General features: G+C 40.0%; 1 non-coding gene and 1 pseudogene across 1 annotated transcript; one reads left to right on the forward strand and one right to left on the reverse strand.

Annotated features, from left to right (window-relative positions):
* Positions 1 to 12,539: 12,539 nt before the first annotated feature.
* On the forward strand, positions 12,540 to 12,646 carry LOC147930811 (small nucleolar RNA R71). Its single transcript, XR_015576761.1, has one exon. It is a non-coding gene; the product is annotated as a small nucleolar RNA R71 (small nucleolar RNA).
* Positions 12,647 to 15,816: 3,170 nt separating this feature from the next.
* On the reverse strand, positions 15,817 to 27,839 carry LOC104773001 (receptor-like protein 50; annotated as a pseudogene).
* Positions 27,840 to 27,939: the final 100 nt, after the last annotated feature.

The raw sequence follows: 27,939 nt of genomic DNA on the forward strand, positions 1-27,939 counted from the left end.
AATCAGTGTGTACTCCAAAGGAGAGTGGCGGTTTAGGATTAAGAAGGCTCGTGATGTCCAACAAGGTGATGATCCTAAAGTTGATTTGGCTCATTTTTTCCTCGGGTGGGTCTTTGTGGGTCTCTTGGGTGAGGATCAACCTCATTGGTCAGAACAACTTTTGGGATTTAATTTGTGGAAATTCTGGAAGTTGGATTTGGAAGAGCATTTGTAAGCTAAGACCTTTGGCGCGACCGTTTGTTGTATGTGAAGTAAACTCGGGGCTGTCGTGTAATTTTTGGTCTGAGAACTGGACGGGGTTAGGACCGTTAATTGAAATCACGGGTGAAACCGGACCCAGAACCACAGGACTTCCTCGTGATGCTGTGGTAGCGGACGCAGTCAGAAATGGTGAATGGTGGTTATCCTCGAGCCGTAGCAGAAACAGCATAATTACATTACTCAAGGATTGTCTTCCACCTTTACCATTAGTGAATACTGACAGCGCCTTTTCTGAATTCACAGAGGACTTGTTTCTGTGGAAGGTAGGAGATAGGCCAGCTTCTAACTCTTTCTCGATGTACATTACTTGGAATCATCTAAATCCTCCGGGAGCTGCAGTTCCGTGGCATGCAGCAGTCTGGTTCAAAGGCAGGATACCGAAGCATGCCTTTATCACTTGGCTGGCTGCTAGACGTCGCCTTCATACTAGGGACAGGTTAATCTCGTGGGGCCTGAATATCTCCCCAGTCTGCCTTTTATGTAATTCTCAGGATGAAACCCTTCAGCATCTGTTCTTTGATTGTCCATTCTCTCTGGAGGTCTGGTCTTTTTTCACTTTAAGAGCTCGAGTTTATCCCCCTACTTCGTTTGAGGATGCAGTGGTTTGGTTGAAGAATCCTTGTAGGGACAAAAATGTTGCTCTAATCCTTCGGTTAGCGTTTCAGGCTTCTTTATATGCAGTGTGGAAGGAACGCAACTCCAGACTACACACTTCCTCCTCCAGACCAGCTCCTTCGTTACTCATGGATATCAAGACAATCATCAGATATCGTCTTCATCCTATAGCTCGTGATCAGCGGATTTCTTCGCAAAATCTAAATGAAAATGCTCTTGCGTCGTGGTTTGAAGTCTTCCAACCATAAGCCTCTTTTTAATACTTGAGTTGTATTGTGCTCTGTTCTGTAAGGTTTTTTAAGTGTAGGTGTTACTCATATAGGAGGCACCGTGTTTCTTCCCAGGTGGGATCCCCCCGCCGGTTAATTATAAATGGTGTGTTTTTTTAAAAAAAAAAAAAAAAAAAAAAAAAAAAAAAAAAAACCTTGTGAGCCACGTAACATAAAACCTCAACGTATAAGTTTAAATTGATTTTAAGCTTAACTTGACACATAAAGATGGAGTAAAGTTCATATATTGCAACTTGTACCGAACTAATGATATTCTTCTGCAACGATTTGATTGCACCATCAAGAACCGCATCTCCTACTGTGACCAAAACGATCCAGAGCCGCAAGCAAAGCCATGATTGTTTTGGTCACGGCCTCATCTTTTAGTTTTAGCTCCTCCAACAGCCAATTACTCTTGAGTCTTGACGTCTTAAAAAGAAAATCACTTAATCTGAAATTATTTCATTATTATAACTTTATAAGAGGTTAATTACTAAAGTAACTCATAAAATGTGAGAGTTAGATAAATTATTTTTTTGCCTAAAATACACTTTTTTGCTTTGTTAGGAAAAAAATAAAGTCAAATTTACCTTCCCAGAAATTTTTTTAAGAAAATTAAAATATTTTCAAAAGTCTGTCGGACTAGTTGTGACAGATTTATTTGTGTATGACAGATTTATTTCTGGACAACCGATTTATTTTTGTATGACAGATTTATTTTAGACAACATATTTTATAACTACAGTTAAGAGAGATTTATAATTTATGACAGATTTATTTTTTACGACAGACTTATTTATAAAGACACCACAGACTTTCACAATATATGACAGATTTGATATAATATATGGCAGATTTATTTTCTACAGTTATTTCAGATTTATTTTCTTGTACGACAGATTTTTTTACAGAAAAATAATTACTAGGTTGACCTATAGTGATAACAGATTTTTTTTTAAGTTACAACAGATTTTTTAATTTAATCAAAAATCTGTCATTTGATAACCGATTTATAACGCTTTTTTTTAATTGCTAAAATGACCTATGTGAACACCATATGTTATGGCAGATTTATTTACGTTATGACAATTTTTTTGTTTGCTTCAAAAAGTCTGGTGTTTGATAACAAATTTTTTAGATGTAAAATGTAAATATAGTGACAACAGATTTTTTTTAAGTTATACTTTTTCCGTCATATTTTTATCAATTATATTTTTTATAAATCATATATTTAAAGTCATACATTTAAAGCATATTTTATACATTTTAATTTTCCTAAATCATATTAAAAAGTTTAGCATCATATTTTAAAATCATTATTTTTATACATTATATTATATTTTTATATATTATATTATATTTTCATAAATGTTATTTTAATATTTTTATATACATTATTTTTAGTTATAATTTCATACATTGTATTTTTTATAAAACTTATTTAAACTATATAATCTTAAACTTCATATATTTAGATCATATCTTTATACATAGTATTTTTATAAACAATTTTTTGAATATTTTTTTTATAAATTATATTTTAAATCATATTTTATTTTTATAAATTATATTAAAAAATAAAATCATATTCTTAATCATTTTATATTTTTCATTAATCATATTTTAAATAAAAATATTAAATACTATAATTTTTAAGTTTTTCGTTTTAAAAAAAAAATTCTGGGTTTTTAGTCATTTTACATAAAAATTGTGTCATTTTAGTTATTGGATAGGATGAAGTGTTAATCTAGCAATTAATTGCCAAAATTGTGTCAAACTGGTATATTTTCACTTATTATAATTCATTCAGGTAAATTTATACGGAAGAAGAAGTATGAGCTTTTATATTATTGCACATGGTCTATCATACAATGAGTCATGTTTCTTGAAGTACTATACGTATAAGTGTTAATGCATGTGTTATTGGAGTCTTTATATACAGTATCTTGCAAATTCATCTTAAAAGGGATGTGTAACTGTATAAGTGCCTCGCCACGATCAGAGGGATCTCTTGTCTTGCATGACTACTGAGGGAGTTGATATATCATGGTTTTTAGGTATTTTTAGTCATGATATAAATCTTATTTATAGAGTATTTTTGGTATTTTTAGAGTCTTTTGAGTCTTTATAGGATTTAACATGGATGAGAGCATAATGAAACTAAATAGGAGGATTTGGAGTATAATCAAGCACTGAGGCTGAGCTACGAAGTTGGGAGTAAGCATCTATCGATGCTTCATATGTGTCGATCGATGCATAGCCAAAGACGAAATCGGAAGTTTTTCTCACAAGTTTTGAAGATTTACAGAGCTGCCCTAAAGTTTTCCATATTTGCATCATTAGTCCCTGGACGTGTTTTAGGAATATAAATAGGATTTTTGTGGTCATTGTTTAGACCTAAGCTTTATTTTTCCCTGCAACTTTTGAGAGCAAAACCCTGAGAGATTTTAGAGAGATTTTGGAGAGAAGAATCAAGACTCCTTCGGAGAAGATTCAGAACTCCTTTACTTCTTCTTTAATCTCTTTCTTAATGCAATTTATTCAGAAGATGTTTTGTGTTTTATTGATTATGTCTGAGTAGATCTGCTTGTTAGGTTTAGAGTTTCTCATTAGGGATTTCATGGATTATTAGATCTGTTTATTTAGGATTCATTATCTTTCTTGTTCTTCACCATAGATTGTTCTTAATGCTAGATCTTTGATTAGTCATCTGGATTTAGATCTTACGATTATTGATTGATATGAGAATATAATTGATTTTCCTGATAAAAACCTTTGGTGAGCAAAATTACTTTTTGCAAAGAGATTTGAATTAAAGATTTTGTGAACTTATCTAAACTTGATTTTATTGCTGGTTTTTAACTTGAATTTTGCAAAGAGATTTGGACTTTCTAGTTTTAAATTTAGATAATATTTGCAGTGCGAACTGATTTATTTTATAATTGTGTTTAGAGTTCAAGAACGGTGCTTAATTGTTGAATTCTGCATGTTTAATTAATTGATCTGATTTTCATGATTTCCTGAGAATTTCCCTAGGCCTAGCGTTTATTCCTATTGATTTACAACTCTTTTATTTTCTGTTTAATCTTGCAATTTAAATTACAATAATTCTTTTAGCATAATTAAAAAATTATTAAATCTATTTGAAACACATTATGTTGGTGGTATGGATTGATGATGAATGAATGCAATGGTGAGATATGAATGGAATGATGGATGGGTTTCAATTCCCCTTATGCAGTTGTAGTATAAGAGGTGTCAATCCAATCTGAGAGTTGTGATCACTAAGGATGTGTATATTATGCCTAAGTCAAGCCAATATGAAAGGATGTTTGTCACTAACAATCCTATTATGTAAATGTAAAGATGCAAAGAGTAAACTATAAGAACTAGATGCTGAAAGTAAAAGAGACAGAATGATTATGGCTAATATGAAGCTAGAACAGAAATAGAAACTATGATAATGAACTAATGCAAGACAATAATGAACTAGACAATAAGTAAATGCAACAGAAATGCAAATAGAATGTAAGACAGGACAATCATAAAGCATAAACACAAAGTTCTGGGGAAGAACTCGAGCAGCACTCGACCGAGTGTAGGTCGAGTGAGTGGTTGAGCTAGTCAAATCCGGGAAACAGAGCAATGCAATAAAAACATAGCAACACAAGAACGAATCAAACAACAAGCAAACAACACGATTAAGAGTTAAAAATCAATAAACAAAGAAGGCCTTGAGGAGGGATTCATGGGCTAGACTAATGAATGAGGCTATCACACTTTGGCCAACAAATCTCAAGCAAAGCTTTGAGCTAATCTCTAGACACATTAATCTAAGACAAGCTTCTTCCACTCTCATGGCAAGAATCAATCAAACCTATGCATCTCTAGACTTGTTCTCACAAAGTAAAGAATCTACACAAGTAGGCATTAAGCAATATGTCTCATACCAAGCAAAACCTCTAATCTCTTAGCAAGCAAGATGGTAAGCTCTAGATCTAGCCTTATCTATGCCTCTTAAACATTGGTGTGATGCTAAGAAGCTTGAGATCAGATCCTACCCTCTCAGATATAGGATCAACATTAAGAACATCTACCCTAGAAGAGATCTACAACAATCAAGCTTGACCAAAGCAAACAAACCTCAAACAAAGCCTAGCCTAATCCTCAAGATTCTAAGGAAACTACTCATAACAATACATGATGAACAAAGTCAAAAACCCAGAGAATATTGAAACTTGCATTATCAGAAAGATGAAACAAAGATCTTCAATATTGATTAAAGGATCAAACTCAAATTCTCCATATTAAGAAAGTTATGAAACCAACAATATTGAGGGATTTAGTCTTTTTCAAGTACAAAATCTAAGAAATATAAAAGTGCAAAAGAAATAATTCCCAAAAGGGTAAAAACTAGGTTTAGAGAATATCTAAAAAGCTGGACCTTTTTTGGTGGCTGCAGGTACAAGGCTTTATATAGGAGAGGAGGTGGAAGCCCTAAAAATGCAAAAAGTCAAAGTAGTCAATGGCTCGGTCAACTCGACCAGTGCTCGGTCGAGTGGCTGGTCAAGCTGGCTTCTCTCGTGCAATCTCCACTCGGTCGAGTCCTCCTCAGCACACGGTCGAGTGTCTGGTCGAGTGTGCGGTCGAGTTGGACTCTGGACCTTGGTTCTTCAGCCTTAACTCCCTTGTTTCCTCCTCATGATTGCTTCACATCTCTTCTCCATTGCTTTCATGCTCCTTAAGCTCCAAAATCACCTGTTTATGCATGAAAAGATGCAAATGCAATGCAACTAAACTCTAATGCATGATTGGTCCTAAAGCTATGCAATAATGGTTAAAATGGATAGCAAAAGATGCAAAAGATGTGAATAAACTAAGGGAAAACATGGTAAAATATATGAACATCAACACCCCCAAACTTAGTCTTTGCTTGCCCTCAAGCAAATAAGCAAGACATAAGAAGGTAAGTGAGGTTTGAAAAGGGGATCTCAGCTCCTAAAGCTTGCAAATAGACCATCTAGAATCAATGTCCAAGTTACTAATACTATGATGCAAGTTGAATGAGCTGGAATTAAAGACTTTAGACAAGCATTTCACAACCTTTATTGATTTGAGCCTTATATATCCACATGCATTCAAATCAACCATTTCCTTTAACATTCATTAAATAAGAACATGAATCAATTCTATGCAATGCTTAAACTCATTTGGCTTGGTAATAAAGGGTTTTGAGACAATGATGGTCTCTTTTTAGAGTGGGGCTTGTCAATATCAAGGTTCTCTCATGAAAATGGATTGAGCTTTAGAAGAATGCTAAAGGTAAGAACACCTAGACACATACAAGAATAAAACCTTGTCTACCCAAAGGCACCCAAAGTGTTTATCTTAGCAATCTAGACCTAAATGATCCTAGTGCTACCCTTTACTTCTTCTTTTCTTTTTAACCCTTTTTCTCTTTTGGTTTTCAAGTCTTAGGAGATGTTTTCTTATTTGATCTCTCTAGTGGGATGGAGGATTCTTACTTATTTGCTATGGTTCTCTTTTCTTCTTATTCTTAAGACATATAAGCATTTTGCTAAACTTTTCTTTTCTTTCTTTTCTTTTCCTTAACTAGAACCATCTTAAACAACATTTTACTTCCCATCCTTTCACTAGACTTTTGCTTAAACACAATCTCCTCTTAAAGACTCTACCTTTTTTCTTTCTCTTTTCTTCCTTTTCTTTTCATAACAGCCAAGTCCCAAACCCAACAAGTGAACCACCTAGTCCTATCTAGTTTGAAAAATGCAAACTAGAACTATACAAGGTCTTACTCTTGTCAGTTCAAACCTAACACTTTCTACCAAGCTCAATCCCAAAAATAGGCCTCACACACTCAAGAATCAACAAGGCTTGTAAGAAGGTTTGGTTGAGGGGTAGGGGAACTGATCTTAATGATTTAATCAGCTACTTGGATCAACAAGAGTGGTAAAAAGGAGAAAGATGATCCAAGTATGTATATGGTATCCATGAGTTTAAAACAATGCACACATTGATAATTAAAAGTCAATATTAGGTTCTTATAAATAGGAAATGGTTTCAAATCTCAACATGCTTCAATTTAGACCAAATGCAATGCAAGAATTCAAGACTTGGTTCAATCTTATGCTTCTAACTACTCAACTAGCATCAAAGTACTAATAACTTGGGCATTGATCCTAGTCTAGTGAATAAGCTAGCTAACAAGGAAATATTCATCATAGATCCCTAATGCAAATATTATACAATTCTACATGAAACATGCTAAACAAGATCCTAATATGCAATGCAAACTACATGAACACTCTTTTATTTTATGAAGATTTTTTCAAAAATTTTCAAATTTTTATGGTTTTTCTATGCCTTAGATGCTTATGCAAGTGCTAACATGATGATGATAAAAATTTGAAATAAGAACACAAAACACAATGTCAAATGATATCTCAAACCCTCCCCCAAACTTAAATCACACAGTCCTCTGTGTGAAAGAAATTGGATTGAGGATTCAAGATCAAAAACAATAAAACACAATATGAAATGCAATGAAGGTGATAGTGGTACCTTAGGGATTGTGGAAGAAGTTGTCCACATCCATCTGCATGATGTCATAGGAGTAGTTGGGGTCTTGTTGGTGACTTGGAGATGGGCTTTGGGGCAGCTCGACGATGGAGATCGACCGGCACTCGGTCGAGTACGTGTCCGAGTGGGGGGGTCGAGCTGGACCGCGAGTGTCAAATTGTTGACCTTGCTGCTGGCAAAACTGCTGGTAGAGAGCTGGATCCATGTAGTATTGAGGTGGGATGGGAGGGTAACTTGGATAACCTGGATAAGCAGTTGGAGGTAGGAAGTCATAGGGTGATCTGGGAAGGTGCTCGGTCGAGTACCTCGGTGGTGCTCGGTCGAGTGGGTGCTCGAGTGACCCGGTCGAGTGCCTCGAAAATTGTTGTTCTCGGGTACTTGAGCTCCTCTTCCTCTGATTTGGCTCATACATTGAAGCCCTAGCTGGTTCCACAGGATTCGCAACCCTTGAAAGTGCTCTAGTTGAGCTACTTCTCCTCAAAGGGCTTGAATGGCTAGGAGATGAGTTTCCACTCTTCAGCTCAGCAATCTCCTTCTTTAAGCCTTTGATAGACTTAGCCATGTTGGTCACCTTCTTCTTCAGCTTGTCAAACCTCTTTCCATTCCACTTGCCCTATTTTTGCAAAAGAGTTAACCTCTTGGCATTCTCCCTCACTCCTCTACTATCTCTTGGGTTGGGCTCATAATCTACTTGTGCATTCCCAGCTTCCTCAACTCTATGTTGAACTACTCCATCAAACCAATGCTCCTCAGCTGGCCAAAAATCAATGTTGGCCCCTTCTTGAATAGTAGTGAGCTCTTGGTTAGGCAATATGAATTGCTTTTTCCCAAGTGTTGGAAGCTCAAAGTTGAAGATGTGGTTCCCTTGATGCATCTCCTTGGCTAGGATGAGAGTAGAAGTGAGGTAGCTTGAGTCAACCCATCTTGGTGAGACCCTTTCTCCTCTAAGTGGAACTCTAGCAGCTTGAAGGATTGGAGTGATGATGCCTCCAATGGTAAGTGCTCCTCTTGACCCTTTGTTTTCCAACTTTCCTACCCAACTTCTCAATTGAATCATATTGTAAATGAGTACCATTCCTAGGTCAGTCTCCACTGTGCTCCCAAGGATGATGGTACCATTCCTTGCTTGTAAGATGACTTCATTGAGAGCCAAGTCAATCATCTTTAGCTCCCCTTCATTGATGTTCCCAGTTTCCTTCCTTGCAAAGAAGGTATTGGCAAGAGCCTTGTGGAAGTACCTTAGGACTGGGCTCCTTATCCTTGAGCTCTTGGAGTTGGAGGATGAGTAGTACTTGTTATCCCCAATGGTTTCCCACACAGCTAAGAGTTCTTCTCTTGGGATCATCAAATTCCTATTGCTCCCAACCTCAAATCCAAACACATTTGCTATCTCCTTCATTGAAAGCTCATGCTTCTTCCCTTTGATAGTAAAGGAGATGTGACCAGCTCCAGATTCAGCACTCTTCCTTGCATATGTGTTCAGCTTTACAGTGGCTAGGAACTCACAGTTTTCCTCCTTTTAGCCTTCCATGCAAAGCCCCATGAACTTGGTGAGATTGCTCTTCTCAAAGAGATATTCCACATCCTCATCAATGGCAAGCTTCTCCATGGTCTCCTTGTGAGGATATCTAGTTCCCAGGAACTCCATCCTCATGAAAGCATCATAAAGCTGCCTCTTTGACAGCCCACAAGACTCAGCTTCTCCATCATCCATCAATTCTTCTTCTTCACTTTCTTCCTCACTTTCACTTTCACTCTCTTCTTGCTCAACTTCAACAGCTGGCCTCTTCCCTTTGGCCTTGTGTCTCCTCATAAACTCATTGAGAGTAGGCTCTCTTTCCTCCTCACTCTCAGTCCTCTTAGGATCTTCCTCAACTGGCTCTCTTCTTGGATACGGCATCTGGCTCGACCGACTGCTCGAACCGGCACTCGGTCGAGTGGTCGATCGAGTGGTCCGTCGAGTGACTCTCCCAGCTTCACCTCTTGATTCAAGGTCAGCATCACGACGTTCCATGGAGCTGGCAGCGGTTTGGTGAGACTTCTTGGTTATTTTGGAAGACATTTTCAAAAGAAACTGAAGGGAATAGACTCAAAGCTCAAAGTTAATAGGTTAGTGACCCAAAAACTTGAAAGAACAAAGCAAAAGCAAGAGATGAACTTTGAGAGAGATTTTAAAGCTTGAATTTAAATATTTTGAGCAAATGAGAGAATGTGAGAAGTATAGGATCGTGCAAGGACTATATAAAGAAGCTAAGGGGACAAGGAGACAAGGGTGGAGCGTCCATACCATTCAAATTTGAATTAGGAATCTTTGACTTGCTTTTGGCTGCCACTCGACCCCACACTCGACTAGCACGTGGTCGAGCTCCTTGACCAATTTTGAAATTTCAAAATTTTTCTCCTTGTTCTTCCCTCCACTCGATCATTCTAGAAGAATGGGAATCGAATGGGCCTCAATTAGTATCCAGCTCGGTCGAGTACCTCTCGTGGCCTGGTCGAGTGGGCCTGCGAGTCTTCTTCTCCAAGTCCACATCTCTCCTTAACCAACTACATTCTCACTAAAAGGCCTGTCCAACAAAAACATAAAAGAAAATACATCAAAACTACTAAGAAATTAAAGCATATTTACAAAGGATACCTTAGGGACTTCCTCCCTAGTGAGCTTGTTTAAAGTCACTAAGCTTGACTTTGTTTTCTTTTTAGACTTGATCTAGATACCAAAGAGGTGATGAAATCCTCCCTGGAACCTCTTGGTCACTGTGAAGTTGATCCTTGATCACCTCACCCTTAGCACACAAACCATACTTCTTCTTGATTTTGAGCCTAGGTCTTGCTTTCCTCAAAGACCTCTTATTCAGCTTAACTTGGAGATCCTCAACCATACTAGACAGCTCTTGAACTGACCTCTTAAGCTTCTCCACAGAATCCTCTTGAAGTGAGAGCTCAGCCTTTGGGGTTGCCTTATCACTTAAGCCTCCTTGACCACCTTTGTCATTGATAGTAAAAGGCTGGTCATCAATGGTGGGAAGGTTGGTTGGATTGTAGATGTTGAACTTCATAACTACATCTTCAGCAATGTTCAAGGTCACAAGACCTTCCTTGACATCAATGACTTCTCCAACAGTGGCTAAGAATGGCCTCCCTAATAAGATTGGATCCTCAGGCTCCTTGTCCATCTCTATGACCACAAAATCAGTGTGAACCCTTGCCTTCCCTATCTTGAGTAAGACATTCTCCAACCTTCCAACTACCTCTCTATTTGTCCCATCAGCTAGGCACACATGGAGGTTAGTGGATTTGAAATCAGTTCTCCCAAGCTTTTGAGCTATGGAGTATGGCATCACACTTGTTGAAGCTCCCAAATCACAAAGGCATTGATTGTAGTGGAGGTAACTGATTGTACAAGGCAGATAGAATGGCCCTGGATCCTTAAGCTTAAGTGGGATGATCACTCCTCCAAGGTTCTCAAGATCCTTCTCATCTTGAGCTTGAGCCTTCTTCTTTGACAAATCAAGCAAAAAATTTCTATAGAGAGGATATGGTTCATACTGTTCCAAGGCAGGTCCTCTCTCCTCTTCTTGGTAACCTATGATGATCTCTTGAATGGCTGACACTTGTTCCTTTTTCTCAACCAAAGCTTCTTCCTTCAAAACCCTCTCTTCCTCTTGTTGCTTAGCCAACATCTCCTTTTTCTCAATGATTTCCCTACGCTCCTTAATTTTCTGTGCTTTGAAACGCCCAGGGAATGGTAATGGAGGCTTGTAGGCAGGAGGAATGTACTTAGCAGGCTTGACAGCTTCGGAGTCTCCAGCTCGATCGACCACTCGAGCATGCACTCGGTCGAGTGGCTGCTCGAGTTCCTGGTCGAGTTCGTATGCGAGCTCCTGTTGCTTTGCACAAACGTCACTTGGGGCTTCAGTAACTAATGAATTCCCTCAAACTTGAACTTCACTGTCCTCAGTGACTTCTTCCTCTTGAAATTGAATGGCTTTGGCTGTGAACTCCCTTGGATTTTGGACAGCTTTTCCAGGGAGTTGGTTGGGTTTTGGAGCTGAAGTAGAGGCTATGTTACTTTCCATATACTTCACTCTGGAACTAAGACCCTCAAACTTCATATTCAGATCATTGTACTGTGATGTTAACCTTTGGTTCAACTCAGCAAACTGCTTGGCTTCCTCAATCTTTCCTTGTGTTTGCCCAATCAACAATTGTTGCATCATTGCTCTTAAGTCTTGTTCTTGGCCTTGGTTAGTCTGAAACCCTGGTGGGGGACACAACTGAGGCTGGAACACTTGATGTTGTTGTTTGGGGATGTAGTTTTGTTGCTGTTGAGGCTGTTGAGGTGGATAGACTTGGTCTTGAGGATTGGCCACATTGGTACTCCTATAAGAGAGATTGTTGTTCTTGAAACCTCCTTAGTTGTAGCCTTTGAATCCTCCCTGATTTTGCATGTAGCATAACTCAGCAAATTCAGTCTCCCCCTCTTGAATTGGAACCTCTTCTTCACCAATGAAGTGAATGGACTTGGACTGGCTAAGAAGGATCTTGTCAAGCTTCTCATTGACCATCTTCAAGTCCTTCTTATACTTGTCCTCTTGATCAGTTGTGGAACTCCTTATGGTTCTGTCATAGTCCTCATTGTAGTTGCCATCTGACTGAGCAAGATTCTCAACTAACTCCCATCCTTCTTCTACATTCTTGTTGAGGAAGTTTCCATTAGAGGCTGTGTCAAGCAACATCCTTATCTTGGGAAGCACTCCTCTATACAATGTACTCAAGAGTGACTCATTGCTGAAGCCATGATGAGGACACTGAGTTTGAAATCCTTTGAATCTCTCCCAAGCTTCACAAAAGCTTTCATTGTTTCTTTGAGCAAATCCAGAAATCTCATTCCTCAACCTAGCAGTCCTTGCATTGGAGAAGAATTTGGCTAAGAAAGCCTTCTTGCATGCATCCCATGTTGTAATTGCTCCTGTAGGAAGAGTCTTCTCCTAAAGGTGTGCCTTATCTCCAAGTGAGAATGGGAAAAGCCTTAACTTGAATCCATCTTCACTCACTCCATTGATCTTTGTAAGACCACAGATTCTGTCAAACTCATCAAGGTGATCAAGTGGATCCTCCATTGGCAACTCATGGAACTTGTTAGCTTGAATCATGGAGATCAATCCACTCTTGATCTCAAAGTTGTTGTTTGCTACAGTTGGAGGCACAATTCCAGCCCTTTGGTTCTGGGTGTTGGGTGCATCTCCAGCACCAATGTGCCTAGGTCTCTGCTCATGGTTAGCTTGTTGCTCCATGATCACTGAATCCTCTTGCTGAACTTGAACTACCCTTCTTCTCTGATTTCCCAAACCCTTTGGCTTCCTATGTATGTTGTCAATAGGCCTTTGAAGATTATCTTTCCCCTTAGACCTTGTGTGCATCAACAAACTCGAGTACAGACTCGAACAGGTTCACAATTGAGCTCAGGCTCGTCTGGGGGTCAAGTCTACTGGGAAGTGGTGTCCAAATGTACACGGCCTCTGGCTCGATCAGGTGCTCGATCACTGCTCGGTCGAGTGGTGGTCGAGTGACTGGTCGAGTGGTACCTAAAATGGAACTTCAACCCAACAACAGAAGATTCAAGTGTATAAACGAACTTAATCTTAGACTAATATGGATCCTAAATGTCACAAAAACACACTCAAATGGGCAACGGCGCCAAATTGAAACACATTATGTTGGTGGTCTGGATTGATGATGAATGAATGCAATGGTGAGATATGAATGGAATGATGGATGGGTGTTTCAATTCCCCTTATGCAGTTGTAGTATAAGAGGTGTCAATCCAATATGAGAGTTGTGATCACTAAGGATGTGTATATTATGCCTAAGTCAAGCCAATATGAAAGGATGTTTGTCACTAACAATCCTATTATGTAAATGTAAAGATGCAAAGAGTAAACTATAAGAACTAGATGCTGAAAGTAAAAGAGACAGAATGATTATGGCTAATATGAAGCTAGAACAGAAATAGAAACTATGATAATGAACTAATGCAAGACAATAATGAACTAGACAATAAGTAAATGCAACAGAAATGCAAATAGAATGTAAGACAGGACAATCATAAAGCATAAACACAAAGTTCTGGGGAAGAACTCGAGCAGCACTCGACCGAGTGTAGGTCGAGCTAGTCAAATCCGGGAAACAGAGCAATGCAATAAAAACAGAGCAACACAAGAACGAATCAAACAACAAGCAAACAACACGATTAAGAGTTAAAAATCAATAAACAAAGAAGGCCTTGAGGAGGGATTCATGGGCTAGACTAATGAATGAGGCTATCACACTTTGGCCAACAAATCTCAAGCAAAGCTTTGAGCTAATCTCTAGACACATTAATCTAAGACAAGCTTCTTCCACTCTCATGGCAAGAATCAATCAAACCTATGCATCTCTAGACTTGTTCTCACAAAGTAAAGAATCTACACAAGCAGGCATTAAGAAATATGTCTCATACCAAGCAAAACCTCTAATCTCTTAGCAAGCAAGATGGTAAGCTCTAGATCTAGCCTTATCTATGCCTCTTAAACATTGGTGTGATGCTAAGAAGCTTGAGATCAGATCCTACCCTCTCAGATATAGGATCAGCATTAAGAACATCTACCCTAGAAGAGATCTACAACAATCAAGCTTGACCAAAGCAAACAAACCTCAAACAAAGCCTAGCCTAACCCATCCTCAAGATCCTAAGGAAACTACTCACAATAATACATGATGAACAAAGTCAAAAACCCAGAAAATATTGAAACTTGCATTATCAGAAAGATGAAACAAAGATCTTCAATATTGATTAAAGGATCAAACTCAAATTCTCAATATTAAGAAAGTTATGAAACCAACAATATTGAGGGATTTAGTCTTTTTCAAGTACAAAATCTAAGAAATATAAAAGTGCAAAATGAATAATTCCCAAAAGGGTAAAAACTAGGTTTAGAGAATATCTAAAAAGCTGGACTTTTTTGGTGGCTTTATATAGGAGAGGAGGTGGAAGCCCTAAAAATGCAAAAAGTCAAAGTAGTCAACGGCTCGGTCAACTCGACCAGTGCTCGGTCGAGTGGCTGATCGAGCTGGCTTCTCTCGTGCAATCTCCACTCGGGCGAGTCCTCCTCAGCACACGGTCGAGTGTCTGGTCGAGAGTGCGGTCGAGTTGGACTCTGGACCTTGGTTCTTCAGCCTTAACTCCCTTGTTTCCTCCTCATGATTGCTTCACATCTCTTCTCCATTGCTTCCATGCTCCTTAAGCTCCAAAATCACCTGTTTATGCATGAAAAGATGCAAATGCAATGCAACTAAACTCTAATGCATGATTGGTCCTAAAGCTATGCAATAATGGTTAAAATGGATAGCAAAAGATGCAAAAGATGTGAATAAACTAAGAGAAAACATGGTAAAATATATGAACATCACTATTGTGTAAATCTAGAGTCCTTGTGGATTCGATCCCTAATTACTACAATTGATCTCTTTATTTGAGAGAGTAGCTCTAGGGTAAATTTGAGCATATCAGGAGTATGACTCACTCTCGGAGTCTCAGTCTCTCACACAAAAAAAAAAAGCAATCATAAGTTTTTAACCGTATAGACTAAACAGTTACCATAAATGGAGATGGAGCCTAAGAAGCTTAGAGTACGTACCGAAGAATATCTCTTCAAAGATGAAAAATGACGTGGTAGCAATTGAAAAGCAAACGTATATTTGAAGGGAAACGTAGAAAAGAACTTGAATGATCGATCATATAAACTGTAAAAAGGCCATAGAAAGTTTCTCTGTTGAGTAGTTATGTTGTAGATGATCCAGCCTCTGTTCTAACAGAGCCACCCCACAGGCCACAGTTGTTCATTCATTTGACATGTCTTCAGCGACACAATATATTATAAAGGTAAAGATAAAAGTAACACAAGAAAAAAAAGATAGATTCTCAAGATGAGAGATCCAAACAATACAATTAAAGAGAAGACACTTTTATTATTGATCATTTTTACAGCCTCATGGAGAAGAAAAGTAGAGAACTTGGGGAACTCTTAGCCTATGAAGTGAATATGTAGGCAATGGTGAGTCCACAGAACAAACCAGGCACATAGCCTACTGCAGCTGCAATCCAGCTCAGTACCTGATCTTTCTCTTCCTTTTCTTCTTCATCTTCATCATGTTCTACTCCACCACATGTTTTTAGGGGAGGAGGACCGCAAAGCCCAGGGTTCTCTGCGAAAGAAGAAATGTTCTGGCTCTGAATCTGAGTAGCTTTTGGTATTGGACCTTCAAGCCTATTGTACGAAAAGTTCACCACGCCAAAAACGTTAGTTTCCCGAGGTCTGGGGGGATTTTTCCGGATAATCTGTTTTGAGAGAGATCTAATGATTGGAGATTGGTCAAGTTTGAAAAAGATGGTGGAATATGGCATGTGAAAGCGTTGTTTGACATGTTGAGTACAATCAGTTCCTTAAGTAAACAGATGGATTCAGGAATACCTCCTTCAAATTTGTTACTGGAGACATCGATGGTTTTGTAGATTTTGAAACCACTCCCCACCACTTCCATATCCAATCCCTTGTTCGCCAAAACCACATATTTATGATAGAAATCTCGGTCACCTCCTACAAGCGTAAATCCAGGCGTATTATCAATAACGTCTACGACTGATGACATTACACTCCAACCAACAAAGTAATCTAATGGCAACACTCCACTGAAGCGATTTTCAGAAATGTCAAAAATTCGCAGAGTGGGAAATATGAGATTATGAGATTGAATGTGTTTACTATTGACATAGAGATTACAATTTATACACAGACATATTCACATGTAAGGAATGAGAATATATGAGCAGTTATTGAGAATAAATCATAGGAGAGATTTGTATCAATCAAATCTTCCTTTACATATATATGAACATTCCTAATATCCTCCCTCAAGATGATGGGGCTTTAGACACACCAATCTTGTCTCATAGAAGAAGAAACTGAGGACGACTTAGAGGCTTAGTGAGACAGTCGGCTAATTGATCTTTAGTGGAAACGTGGGCAACACGAAGCGTCCCCTTTTGTACAAGATCACGAATAAAATGGTAAGCAATGGCCACATGCTTCATTCTTGAATGGAACACCGGATTGGCACAAAGATAAGTTGCACCAATATTGTCACAATAAATAACTGGTGGGTTGTGTTGATGAATAATGAGTTCAGTAAGTAGAGAACATACCCAAACAAGTTCAGACGCCGTGTTTGCAACAGCACGATACTCAGCTTCCGTAGAGGAGCGAGCAATGCTCTTCTGCTTCTTGGAGGACCAGGAGATTGGTTGAGTGCCAATGTAGAGAATGTAGCCATTCGAGGATGCATAATTGTCAGCATCCCCAGCCTAGTCCGCATCAGAGAATGCATGTGACGTGAGTGGATTGGACTTGCGAAACATGATTCCATACGTTGGTGTGCCGGCAAGATAGCGGAGAACACGCTTGGCGGCTTGCCAATGATCGGTTGTAGGTTGATGCATGTACTGAGAGAGCTTGTTGACAGCATAGGCAATATCGAGACGTGTGAAGGCGAGATATTGTAAGCTTCCCACAAGTGTTCTGTAGGCTGTCGGATCAGAGTACAAGTCGCCAGTGAGTGTGAGTTTAGGTGTGGATGCCATCGGAGTAGCAACAGGTTTTGCATCTTGCATCTTCATTCGATGTAGAAGATCAATGGTATACTTGCGTTGGTTGAGATGTAGACCGTGTGGTGTGCGAATGACTTCAAGACCAAGGAAATATGACAGATTGCCCATGTCCTTCAGGGAGAAGCGAGTTGCGAGATGCTGGATAGCATTGTCAACAGCAATAGGATTGTTGCCTGTGACAATAATATCATCAACATACACCAATACATAGAGAAAAAGATCACCTTGATGCAAAACAAACAGAGCCGTATCTGAGAGAGAATTCTTAAATCCAACTGCCAGGAGATATTGTTTTAACTCAAGGTACCAAGCACGCGGAGCCTGTTTAAGGCCGTATAGAGCCTTCCGAAGGCGACATACATGTGTGGGACGGTCTGGATCAACGAAACCTTCAGGCTGATGCATAGAGACTTCTTCATCGAGAGTTCCTTGGAGAAATGCATTGTTGACATCAATTTGGCGGATGCACCAGTCACGGCTGACAGCAGTGTCAAGAACAATCCGAATGGATGTAGCTTTAATTACAGGACTGAAAGTCTCAAAATAATCAATACCCGGTTGCTGAGTGAATCCTTTTGCAACAAGACGTGATTTGTATTTGTCTAGAGATCCATCAGGTAGATATTTGAGACGAAAAATCCATTTGCAATCAATGATATTAACATCCTTAGGAGGTGGAACAAGATCCCAAGTGTGGCTTCATACCTGTGCATCAAACTCAGTAGACATCGAGCCTCGCCACCTCCGATCTTTGAGTGCCTGTTTTACGGTTCGAGGCTCACAGTCATCGGTGGAGACAATAGCTGTGAGACCAAACTTCTTGTTGGGTTTGACAATGTTGTTCTTTGCTCGTGTGCGCATCGGGTGGAGATTGTCGAGAGGAGGTGGTTCAAGCGGAGCTTGATTTTGCGAGGAGATAGACGAAGAAGACGAGTTGGTTGGTGATGTGTTTGTTGGGCTTGAATGGGCCGTAGAGGAGTTATCACGTGATGGACTTGAAGTTGCTGAAGTGGAGGTTGGTGTTGTTGGGCCTGTTGATGTCGTTGTTGGGCTGTGAGTGTTGTCGTGATTTGTTGCGACAACTGATGGCGGAGAGGAAGCAAGAATTGGACCCGACGATGAAGGAGGCGAAGAGGAGGAGGAGTTGGTGGTGCTGCGAGATGCCGACGAGATGGCCGGAGATGAAGGTTGTGGTGATGACAAGATCGGGGAGGAGCCGGCAGGTGATGAATCCGAGTCCGAAGATTCCTGTGTAGACACCAATGGAACAGAATGAGCCGTTACGAGTGGAGACAGAGTTGGTGAGATAGGGACGACATGATTAGGACAGATAGGTATTGAATCTGGGTTTGGTTGAGGAACGGGTTTGAGCAATTGCTGATAGGGGTATTGTGTTTCGTCAAATCGAACATGTCGTGAGACATATGTACGATTGGTTTGAGGATCAAAACAGAGAAAGGCACTCTGAGTAAGGGAATATCCGAGGAAGACACATGGGAGAGAGCGAGAATCAAGCTTATTAGAGGTATACGGTCGTAACCAAGGGAAGCAAAGGCACCCAAATATTTTTAATTTGTTGTAGTTTGGGTTGGTGTTGAAGAGGATTTGAAAGGGTGATTGTAGAGACAAATTTGGTGTAGGCATTCGGTTTATAAGATAAACGGCTGTAGCGAAGGCATATGTCCAGAAGGAGGTAGGAATTTTGGCTTTAGTGAGAAGGGTAAGACCTGTTTCGACAATGTGTCGGTGGCGACGTTCAGCAAGACCGTTGTGTTCTGGCGTATGAGGCGGAGAGGTAAGATGAGTGATCCCTTTGGAGGATAAAAAGCACGAAGGGCTATAAATTCACCACCATTATCAGAGAATAATGTTCCTATCTTGGTTTGGAATTTTTTCTCAACAAGGGAAGTGTAACGAATGAAAACGTCGCAAACTTGTGATTTTAGTTTGAGAGGGTAGAGCCAGGTGTAGCGAGAGTAGTGATCAACAATAAGAAGGTAATACTTATAGTTATCAACAGAGGTGATAGGAGATGTCCACACATCTGTAAATAAATATTCGAGTGGCCGAGTAGAGGCAATAGTGGTTTGTGAAAAAGAGAGTTTGTGGCTTTTATTGATTGAGCAATCACTACAAGCTAGTGGTTGCGAAAAGGAGCCAGAATGCGGTAAAGAAAAACTTGATATAATATTTTTAAGTATATGATAGGAGGGGTGGCCTAGTCTCGAGTGCCAATCAGTGGTGGTGGTTTTGATATTGTTGATGGTTGTGGTGTAGGTAGAGGCGAAAGGCAAGGAGAGAGGCCACTCATAAAGCTCATTTTTGGTGTTCCCTTGGAGCAACAGGATCCCCGTGCTGAGATCCCTCACCTGAAAGCATGAAGGGAAAAATTGTACAAAGACGTGATTAGCATTGCATAGTTTGTAGACAGAGATAAGGTTCTTTTGTATTTGAGGTACATAAAGAACATTATGAAGTTTCAACGGTTTGGAGGTAGAGTGTAAAAGAGTAGAACCAGTGTGAGTTATGGGTAACCCGGTACCGTTGCCAACCACGACTTCTTCACCACCGTGATAAGGTTGGTGCAAGGAGAGATTAGCAAGATCAGAAGCAATGTGATGGGTTGATCCAGAGTCTAGGAGCCACGGGTTTGCAGAGTTGGGAACACCAGCAAAGTTAGCACGAGGCATGGAACCAGTGGTTACACCAAGTTGAGGACAGCGGCGTGCACTGTGACCAAACACCCCACAGATCTGACACTTACCTTGATAGCCACGGGTAGAGGACAGATCCTGACGTGGAGAGTATTACTGTTGAGAGGAGGTGCTACGAGAGTTGTTGTTGCGGTACTGACCACGAGAGTAATTGTTGTTGGATTTGGTGTTGTTGCCGTGAGGTTGATGACGAACCACATTGGCAGAGATCGGGAGAGACGTAGCGGAGGAAGCCGAGGCATGAAGCTTAACTTCATAGTTTAACAACTTCTCGTGGATCTCAGTGAGTGAGGGTGAGACATCACGAGCTTGGATCTGATCTATTACCTGCTTGTAGTCTTCGGAGAGACCATCGATGAGGTAATCAACTTGATCTTCAATATCAATGGGCTTGCCAAGAAGAGCCAGTTGATCGAAACGAGTCACAAAGCCCTGAACATATTCGTCAATGGTTTTGGAGCCCTTCTTACATTGGCGAACCTGTTGACGAAGCTGCTGAATGTGACCACGGCTAGGATTGGCATAGGTTTGTGACAGTTTTCTCCAGATCTGAGCAGAGGTCTCCGTTGTGGAAAGGATGGGCTGAATCGAGACAGAGATAGCGCCCAAGAGAGCACTATAAATGAGCTGATCTTGGCGCTGCCAGAGGAGATAGGCGGGGTTGGGAGTGACCACACCAGCATCAGAGGTCACGGTGAGAGATGGTGGAAGATTGGATCCATCAAGGTACCCAGCAAGAGCATAACCATTGAGGAGAGCGTGAACTTGGCGCCTCCACATAAGGAAGTTCGTAGTGGTGAGACGAGTGACGTTTGTCATATTGACACTGAGGAGAGTTGAGTTTTCGGAGACTGTGATAGTTTCAGCAGCCATGGAAGAGGATAGGAGAAAAACGAAGAGAAACGAAAGAAAAAACTTGAAAATATGAGTTTGCGGTATCGCTAGAAGCTCTGATACCATATGAGATTATGAGATTGAATGTGTTTACTATTGACATAGAGATTACAATTTATACACAGACATATTCACATGTAAGGAATGAGAATATATGAGCAGTTATTGAGAATAAATCATAGGAGAAATTTGTATCAATCAAATCTTCCTTTACATATATATGAACATTCCTAATAGGAAAACTCAAAGAATCTCCAGGAGAAGTTATTGGCCCATGGAACTCGTTAGAACGAAGGACAAGAATCTGCAGATTGGGCAACGAACTCAACCAGAATGGAAATTTGTCATTGATTCTGTTCTCTTCCACGTTCAGAAACTGGAGATAACTGCAGTTGATGAGCGACTTGGGAAGTTGTCCTGGTAACCAATTGAGACCAACATCAAGTGATCTCAAGTACCCATGCAAAGATTCCTCTGGAATAACACCAGAGAGTGTTATTTCGAAGATGCAGATCGAAAGAGATGTATTGGAAACTCCAAAACACCGGGGAATAGAACCGCTGAAGTTGTTGTTGGAAAGATCAAGTGTACCAACTTCGCATATTGCTCTAGGAATCTCTCCCGAAAACTGATTATCAGAGGCTATAAAGCTATCGACAGTAGAGTTTGGTAACATAGTTAGTACTCCACTGAAGGAATTATGAGCAATGTTTACATACCCCAACTCTGGAAGACTCCATTGTTGGATAACTTAAGTTTGAAGTTATCCTATTCCTAAATAAATTATGTTTACATTGAGATAAGGCTTTGGGTTTGTGTTAGGAGTTATCTAATACAAGAGTTTTCTAATAGGAATAGGATTAGAGGTTTTATATAAATAAGGATGTTGAGTTGTGACATACCTTAAGAGAGATTTGAGAGATTAAGGTTTTGAGTTATTTTCCTTAATAATAAATAAGAGTTGTTCTTTAGCTTTGTCTCAAAGACTTGAAAACAAGAATTGGTATCAGAGCTTCAGAGGGAGTTGTGAAAGATGGGAGATCTTACCGTCTCAACCATCACGCCAAAGGAAGGAGGAGGAACCAATTCTATCTCATGTCCTATGCTGAATGCAACAAATTACACAGTATGGGCCATGAAGATGAGGATAGCGCTTAGAGTTCATAAGGTGTGGGAAGTCATAGAACCAGAGTCTGCAACAAGTACTATCAACCCTGATAAAAACAACATGGCGATTACTTTAATTGTTCAATCTATACCAGAATCACTTACCTTGCAAGTCGGCGCACTTGACTCGGCTAAGTCAATGTGGGAAGCAATAAAGGGACGACATGTGGGAGCAGAAAGGGTGAAAGAAGCTCGATTGCAAACTCTTATGGCTGAGTTTGACCGTTTGCGTATGAAAGACACCGAGAAGGTTGATGACTTCGTGGGAAGACTAACTGAAATCTCAGCTAAGACAGCTACACTTGGAGAAACCTTGGAAGAATCAAAGATGGTGAGAAAATTTTTGAAGTGTCTTCCAAGAGCAAAGTTCATTCTTATGGTCGCATCACTGGAGCAAGTTTTGGATCTCAACACCACAAGCTTTGTAGACATTGTCGGTCGTATGAAAGCATACGAAGAACGCATCTCAGAAGAAGAAGATATGCTCGAAGAGCAAAACAAGTTGTTGTATACTAATATGGAGGGACATTCAAATTTTGCAAATCGTGACTATAACGGGGAATTTCGAAACAGAGGACGCGGTGGAAGAGGTTCTTACCGAGGCAGAGGCCGTGGACGCTTCGGTGGAGGACGAGGCTTTAATGGAGGTCGAGATATGACAAAGTAACATGTTTTCGCTGTGATAAGACCGGACACTTCGCATTTAACTGTCCAGATCGTTTACTTAAACTACAGGAGACACATGAAGATGAGAAAAGTGAAACACAAGATGCTGACGAACTCATGATGCACGAAGTCGTTTATTTAAACGAAGAGAGATGCATACCAAGTAAGTACGAAGCCAACACGAAGGATGAAAACATCTGGTACCTTGACAATGGAGCCAGTAACCACATGACTGGAGATCGACGATACTTTGACAAGATTGATAGCTCTATCACTGGGAAAGTGCGATTTGGGGATGACTCTCGAATAGATATCAAAGGAAAAGGATCCATCTCTTTTACTGATATGTATGGCCAGCCACGAGTTATGACCGATGTCTACTATATACCGAATCTGAAAAGTAATATTATAAGTCTCGGACAAGCCACAGAGTCAGGGTGCGACATAAGACTTAGAGGAGGAACTCTAACTATGCATGATCAACATGGGAAGCTGCTTGCTAAAGCTGAGAGATCTCTAAATCGTCTCTACAAAGTACGAATGGGAATCAGAGATAATTCGAGACTTCACTTCTCATCAACAAGTGAGGCAAGCAGATGGCACGCACGTTTGGGACATATAAACTCTGGAACTTTGAAATCTATGTTCGATAAGGAGCTTGTTCAAGGGGTACCGGATGTTAACTTTGAAAGAGAAATATGTGGTTCATGCTTACTCGGTAAACAGGCAAGGCGAGCGTTCCCGCAAGCAACCTCCTATCGGGCAAATAAGATACTAGAACTGGTTCATGGGGACCTTTGTGGTCCGATCACCCCTAGTACAGGTGCAGGAAACAGGTATATATTCATGCTTATAGATGATCATACACGCTATATGTGGACAGCTCTGCTAAAAGAAAAGGGGGAAGCATTCGCAAAGTTCAAGAACTTTAAGAGAATAGTTGAGCAAGAATCAGGAGAGCGTATACAGACTTTTCGGACTGACAGGGGTGGAGAATTTGTGTCAAGCGAATTCAACACATTCTGTACTGAAGCAGGGATCAAAAGACATCTCACTGCTCCATATACTCCTCAGCAGAATGGAGTGGTTGAGAGGCGCAATAGAACTCTCTTGGAGATGACCAGAAGTTGTTTGAAGCACATGCATTTACCAAACTATATGTGGGGAGAAGCTATTCGACACTCAACTTACCTCTTGAACAGAATAGCTACAAGAGCTCTTCAAGACAAGACACCATATGAGATGTTTAGAAGCAAGAAACCAAACGTTGGACATCTGCGAGTGTTTGGGTGTATTGGATACGCCAAAATAGAGACACCACACCTGAAGAAACTTGAAGACAGGTCTCGGATGCTGGTTCATCTGGGAACTGAACCGGGTTCAAAGGCATATAGAATGTATGATCCGCAAAACAAGAAAATAGTGGTGAGTAGAGATGTGGTGTTTGATGAATCAAAGGGATGGAACTGGAATGGAAAAGGATCAGAATCTGAGACTAATGGTACGTTTAGTATTTGCTTTGGAGAATTTGGAAACCATGGGATTCAAGGTGAAGTGGAGAACGATGAAAATGCAGAGAATGTGGAAACAGAGCATACAATCGAAGATAGTGAAAACAGAGGAATCGTGAACAGAGTTGACAATGCGAAGATTGATGCTATTACATCGGAGGGAGAAACCCAAATGGGACTGAGAAGGTCTTTAAGATCAACTTCAAGGCCTAAATATCTTGATGATTATGTTTTAATCACATATCAAGACTGTTTACAACTTGTGGAGGAAGAAGGTGAAATGTTGCTCTTACAACTAAATGAGGAACCGAGAAACTTTAATGAAGCAAGTGAGAGCAAGGAATGGATCATGGCCTGTGAAGATGAGATACTATCTATAAACAAAAATCATACTTGGGACCTTGTTGATCGACCTGCAGGAACAAAGCCAATAGGCTTAAAGTGGGTCTTTAAGCTTAAAAGGAATGCAGATGGGAGCATAAATAAACACAAAGCGCGGCTTGTTGCTAAAGGATATGTTCAACAACATGGGACTGATTTTGAAGAGGTATTCGCTCCTGTTGCACGACTTGAAACCATACGGCTTCTTGTCAACCTTGCTGCTTTACACGGATGGGAAGTGCACCATCTTGACGTTAAAACAGCGTTTCTTCACGGTGAGCTACAAAAAACGGTTTATGTCGATCAGCCTGAGGGATTTGAGGAGGAAGGTCAAGAAAACAAGGTGTATAAGTTAAACAAAGCCTTATATGGTCTGAGACAAGCTCCAAGGGCATGGAACAATAAGCTGAATCAGATCCTGTGTGAGTTGAATTTTAGTAAGTGCTCTAAGGAGCCCTCAGTCTATCGAAAGGAAGTAAAAGGAGATCGCCTTGTTGTGGCCGTATATGTCGATGATTTGTTTGTAACTGGCACAAACAAAACTATTATTGATCGGTTTAAGAGGGAGATGGCAACAAACTTCGATATGAGTGACTTAGGGAAACTCACATACTACCTTGGTATTGAGGTCTGTCAGCATGAGGAAGGTATAACTTTGAATCAGAGGAGATATGCTCTAAGGATCTTAGAAGAGGCTGGAATGAAGGATTGTAATCCTGTGCATATACCAATGGAGTCGGGATTAAAACTTGACAAAGCTTTGAAGGAGAAACCGGTTGATGCTACTAACTACAGGAGGAATGTTGGATGTCTTCGTTATCTACTGCATACGAGACCTGATTTGTCATACTGTGTTGGTGTCTTAAGTCGTTATATGCAGGATCCAAGAGAGTCTCATGGAGTTGCTCTGAAGAAATGTTTGAGATACTTGAAGGGAACGGTCAATCTGGGTCTAACCTTCGGTCGTGCAACCTCCAAGATACCAAGGATTGTAGGATATAGCGACTCAAGTCATAATATTGACCCTGATGATGGTAAAAGCACAACCGGTCACATCTTCTACCTTGGAGATAGCCCTATTACTTGGTGTTCTCAAAAGCAAGACATTGTTGCTCTATCATCCTGCGAAGCTCTGAGTTTATGGCAGGAACAGAGGCAGCAAGACAAGCTATATGGTTGCAGGATTTGCTCCGAGAGGTCACTGGAGCATCGTGTGAGAAGGTTGTCATTCGAATTGACAACAAATCAGCCATTGCTTTGACAAAAAACCCAGTGTTTCATGGTAGGAGCAAGCACATTCATACAAGATTTCATTTTATTAGAGAGTGTGTGGAGAAAGGGCAAGTGGAGGTAGAACATGTTCCTGGAAGTGAACAGAAGGCGGACATACTGACCAAGGCGCTTGGGAAGAGCAAGTTCAAGGAAATGAGGGATCTTATTGGGATGAGAGAAGTGGCAGAAGAAGACTTCAAACTTAGGAGGGAGATTGTTGGATAACTTAAGTTTGAAGTTATCCTATTCCTAAATAAATTATGTTTACATTGAGATAAGGCTTTGGGTTTGTGTTAGGAGTTATCTAATACAAGAGTTTTCTAATAGGAATAGGATTAGAGGTTTTATATAAATAAGGATGTTGAGTTGTGACATACCTTAAGAGAGATTTGAGAGATTAAGGTTTTGAGTTATTTTCCTTAATAATAAAGAAGAGTTGTTCTTTAGCTTTGTCTCAAAGACTTGAAAACAAGATCCATAACCATTCTGGTAATTGGCCTTCGATTTGATTGGCAGAGATGTCTAAATTATACAAACTGGTGTGGTTTTGTAGAAACTTGGGGAATTCATCAATATTGCAGGATGATAAAACCAAGTTTCTCATGCTTGAGGGAAGATGGAGCGTTGAACTGATATTCAAATGAATCCCTGAAAGATCAAGTGAGGTAAGTGACTTGAGATGCAAGAAAATGCTGAAATCAACAAGGTCCCCTCCTGTGTTCCAGAAAGAGTGGCTAAGTTCCGAGAGTCCGACTAGTTTCGATATAGATCCTGGGATTGGTCCACTGAAATTGTTTTCTCCAATGTATAATTTTGAAAGGTTAGATTGTGAAGAGAAGAAATTCACAATCTCAAGAGGACCGGTGAAGTGGTTACGTCCCAGGTTAAGTTCAATCAACGAAGGGATCATGAAGAGAGAAGAGGGAACGGGTCCAGAAAATGAATTCTCGTTAATATCAAAAGACTCCAGTTTAGAAAGGCTACTCATATTAGATGGGAGCATACCTTTGAACTGGTTAGAACTAAGGTCTATCCGGACGAGCGAGCTCAAGTTGAGTAGCACTAGTTGAAAATCTGTTAGTCTCCCCATCGAGTCTGGTCCTTCACTGGTGAAATCATTTCTAGAAAGATCAAGATCAGTGAGATAAAAAAGACTTCCGAATGACGAAGGAATCTTTCCAAAGAGATTGCTATTTAGGAGTTTCAAAACCCTCAAATATTTGAGGTTGCCGATGGAATACGGTAGCTCACTGTTGAAATTATTATAAGAAAGATCAAGATTAGTGAGATAAGTAAGATTTCCGAGTGAGGATGGAATCTTTCCGATGAATTTGCAATCACCAAGACTCAAAACCCTCAAATATTTGAGGTTGCCAATCGAATCCCGTAGAATACCCGAGAGATTACTGAAGCTAAGATCTATGCTTTGAAGATGTTGTAGTCTAAACAGGCTACTATTAGATCTCAAAGGGCCATTGAGATCACTGCCAATCAGGTCTAACTCAACGACCTTGCCTGTCTTAGGATCACAAGAGACACTATCCCAAGAACAGCAATCAGTGTTGTTCATCCACGTCTCTATCTTCGTTTTAAACATCATGTAATCAGAATCGGGGCTTGGGATATAAAACTCGTTCTTGAACTCCAAAAGAGCATCCCTCTGGTCTGGAAGGTACGCATGGTTAGCAGGAGAAGCAATCACAAGCCTTGAGTAATAAAGGCATAAGATTAAACACAAGCTCCATTTTATTGTTATCATCCTCCTCTCACTACAATAATGCATCATACTTTTCTCTTTGATTTTTTTTTTTTTTTTTTTTTTTGGTGCTTTCTGTGAAACGAATTGATCTTTGGATTGTCTCACATTTATGGAGTAAATTAAA

This window comes from Camelina sativa, chromosome 12 (genome assembly GCF_030686135.1).
Source record: "Camelina sativa cultivar CO46 ecotype springtype chromosome 12, ASM3068613v1".
In the NCBI taxonomy this organism is placed as follows: domain Eukaryota; kingdom Viridiplantae; phylum Streptophyta; class Magnoliopsida; order Brassicales; family Brassicaceae; genus Camelina; species Camelina sativa.